The sequence below is a fragment of the Pinus tabuliformis genome, chromosome 3_1 (assembly GCF_031772625.1).
Source record: "Pinus tabuliformis cultivar Carrire ecotype Pingquan chromosome 3_1, CPIR1, whole genome shotgun sequence".
Lineage (NCBI taxonomy): Eukaryota > Viridiplantae > Streptophyta > Pinopsida > Pinales > Pinaceae > Pinus > Pinus tabuliformis.
Genome location: NC_142301.1, coordinates 772,708,719 through 772,712,651, shown reverse-complemented (window position 1 = coordinate 772,712,651; position 3,933 = coordinate 772,708,719). Strand labels below are relative to the sequence as shown.

General features: G+C 35.2%; 1 pseudogene; it reads left to right on the top strand.

The window, feature by feature from the left end:
- The first annotated feature begins 1,678 nt into the window (after nt 1–1,678).
- LOC149189668 (potassium channel KOR1 pseudogene) lies at nt 1,679–3,449 on the top strand (annotated as a pseudogene).
- Nucleotides 3,450–3,933: the final 484 nt, after the last annotated feature.

Here is a 3,933-nt window from a genome sequence, read left to right as displayed (position 1 = left end):
AATCATATCAATATTATTTCAAATAGTTAAATTACACAAAATTTTAAATAAAAAATATATAAAAATATATGAAAATAACAAAAAAAAATTGTTCACCATTATATCTTTTTATTTTTTAATTAAAACTTAGTAATGAATTGTTTTTCAAAATAATTAGTTTTCACCTCTTAAAATGTATTTTAAAAGGTATAAATAAATTATCTTCCTCCAAAATCCCTAAAAGATTAAGATTATGCAAGTTACAAAACTCACAATTACTATTGTAAAAAATCTCACCAGATTTTAAAATAAAGTTGAAGAAACACTCCAAAACGGACGGTCTCAAGGTCTTTTGGGTATTCGGGGGCGTGGTTAGGTAGAGTTCAAAATTCAAAATTTAAATTTCACATTGCTGGGCACACGGGACTGGGTCTTAAAAAGAAAATTCTTTTGCATGTTTTTGAATATGTATCATTAATCATATCAATATTATTTAAAATAGTTAAATTATACAAAATTTTAAATAAAATTTATATGAAAATATATGAAAATAACAAAAAAAAACCGTTCACCATTATATCTTTTTATTTTTTAATTAAAACTTAGTAATGAATTTTTTTTCAAAATAATTAGTTTTCACCATTTAAAATGTATTTTAAAACATATAAATAAATTATATCCCTCCAAAATCCCTAAAAGATTAAAAGATTAAGACTATGCAAGTTACAAAACTCACAATTACCATTGTAAAAAATCTCACCAGATTTTAAAATAAAATTGAAGAAACACTCCAAAACGGACGGTCTCAAGCTCTTTTGGGTATTCGTGGGTGTGGCTGGGTAGAGTTCAAAATTCAAAATTTAAATTTCACATTGCCGGGTGCGTCAGATTGAGTCTTAAAAAGAAAATTCATGACGAATGGTCCATGGATGACCATGTGATGGTCATCGTGAGACGCTTTAAAAATATTTATGTTAATGGTCATCAGAAAACTGGGGTGGTTGTATGCTCCATGTATGCATCATCTGGTTCACATAGTTTTTTTAATAATTAATGCATATCTCTGTCAATGTTCATTAAGCAAACGAAAACAGAGAGTTGGGCCAGAACAACCATGTAAGCAGGTTCTATTAACCTGCAATTAGGACAAGGGTTGCCCAGATACAAGCCAAATAACTCAACTACACTGGCCCACTAAGGCAGTTAGAGGAAAAGAGATGTGGGATAGAGGTGCGGTGTCGCCTGGAAACCCTCGTTGTCCTTGCCACCGATTGCGAGGAGTGGAGGGCGGTTTCGTGCCGATGTGGTGAAAAGAGTAGTAGGGTTGGCCAGTTTCATTCAACCTGGCCCGATAAGATCATCGTGGTAGCTAATAGAATCATTTATAGAATCAGTGTGTTGTAAGCAGTCTGTTAATGTAAAGCGTATGGCGGGTATGGGGAGTGCAGGCGTGATGGTAGTTGGTCGCTTATTAGTTTTCGCCAATATTAGATGAAACACCACACAGGTCTAGTTAAATTGATATCGGTTTTGACATATTCATCCCACAGCGTTGTTATCCAAAATCTCAACGAGGTCGTCAATTGGGAGGCTATGCTCTGTTGTTAGAGGAGTGGGTCTGGATCGAACCCGCGCCCGCCGACGTCAGGAGAGCGGAGGCCAAAGTCACAAAAGCAAACTGAGTTTTTGTAATAGCTCTATGAACAGATGTTTAATAGAATGGGATGGTTTAGTGCATAGATGTTGGTCGTGGGTTATTCTAGTTTCAACATTTTATTCTTGTTGTTTTACTCCCTTGCAATTCGGTTTTTTCCGTGGCTTGCCCAAGCATCTGTTGGAGCTGGACATATTGGCACAAACAGCTTTCTGGATAGACATCCCTTTTCAGTGCTTTCTTTCCTACAGAGATTCATATACTTACAAGATGGTGTATAATTGCCGGAAAATTATTGTTTGTTATGTAAAAACGAGTTTAGTTCCGAATGTTCTTTGTTGCTTGCCATGGGATATTATTTACAAAAAATCAGGCAGAAAAGAAGAGGTGAGGTATCTGTTGTGGATCCAGTTGTATCGAGCACAAAAATTGATGGAATTTTTCAAGAAAATAGAAAAAAAATATCCGTATAAGCTATCTGTTCACAAGGATTCTGAAACTTATCTCTGTGCAGTTGTATTGCACACATATCACTGCTTGCATCTTTTATTATCTGGCCGCAACTATTCCAGAGGAAAATGAAGGGTCTACATGGGTTGGAAGTTTAAGTTTGGGAGATTACCATTATACTCATTTTAGGGAGATAAGCCTGCCAAAATTATATGTAACCTCTCTGTATTTTACAATAACTACCATGTCCATCGTAGGATATGGAGATGTGCATGCAGTGAATCGCCGGGAAATGATATTTGTAATGATATATATCTCTTTTAGTATGATTATCGGGGCCTATGTGATCAGTAACTTGATTGCACACATCGTTAAGGGATCCAAGAGAGAAAGATTTAGCGATAAAATCACTAATCTGATTAAATATATGAAAAGAAATAAAGTGGCAAAGCATATAAAGGCTGAAATCAAAGGTATTTTCATGTTCGGCTACGAGAGTAGCTATTATGAACCCAAAGTGTTAGATGATATTCCCGTTTTTATCAGGGCTAAAATTGCAGAGTCTTTACGTACTTCAGAAATTGCAAACGTTACTCTCTTCAATAATTGCAGCCAAGAATTTTTAAGCGGGATTGCGACGAGAGTGAAAGAAGAGTTCTTTTTTGCTGGGGAGGTGGTAATTGAACGAGGAAGTGTAGTAGATCAGCTCTACATTGTTTCTCGTGGGTCTTTGGAAACTGTAATTGTTGGAGAGGATGGGTATGAGGAGACAACTACATAAATTGAGCCCTATAGTATATTAGGTGAGATGGCTGTGTTGGGTAACATAGTTGAGAAATATAATGTTCGTGTCTGTCATCACTGCAAACTACTTACACTAGATAAACAGACTTTTGTAAACATCACACAAATTTATTTCAAGGATGGAATGTAGATCCTCACTAATGTGCTTGAGGGAAAGGATACCGATTTGAGAAGTAAACTACTAGAATCCGAGTTCGGTCTCCTTTTTGGAAAAGAAGAAGCTAAATTAGCCTTGAGAGTTAACAATCAAGAAAATGGATCTTCTTTTAAAGATTCAGGAAGAGAGATATATGAGCCCAAAATATGCCAAGTGTTTCCTTTTCACCCACAGACTCCCATAGAGAGTAGAAGAGATGGCCTTGTCATGTGGGTTCCTCGAACAATTGAAGGCTTACTTCGAAAAATAGCAAAGCACTTTGGTTCTGTTGGTACCACTGTTTTAACGAAAGATGAAGAACAAATTTTGCATGCAGACTTAATTCAGAACAATCAAAATCTTTATATTTTTCGTGTTGGCGAGAGTAGCAACCAAGTACAGATAGAGATACATATACAGATGTAATTTCACTGAGCTTATAAAGTACAAAAAATTCATCAAGATTGAAATGTATTGTCTACTTGATTGTATTTGGATAAAATATTTATTCAGAACAAAAATATAGAAAGGTACCGAGAACTTTGCATATAATATTTTCCTTATTTTTTTTATATGTGGTCTCTTTGTTTTTCTTTTTATGTGGATTCTTGATTTTCTTTTGGATTGGAACCAGGCTGCTCATTAATCAAATTGCAACTCAATACATGTTTGCAACTTCACCTTCATAGTTTAAGTGCACTGTATGGTTTGAATGAATAAAATGTTTACTACAGTGTGTTGGATTCAGTGAAGTCCTCAATTGGGAGTCTGTCAATAGGGAACATGTGCTTATTCGTTAAAGGAGTGTGTGTGGGTCGAACCCGTGGCCGCCGAAGTCGCCAATTGGGAAGCCTTATTTGTTTATTTAAACTTTCAATTCCAGAAAGAATTAATTCTTAATTTTGACACA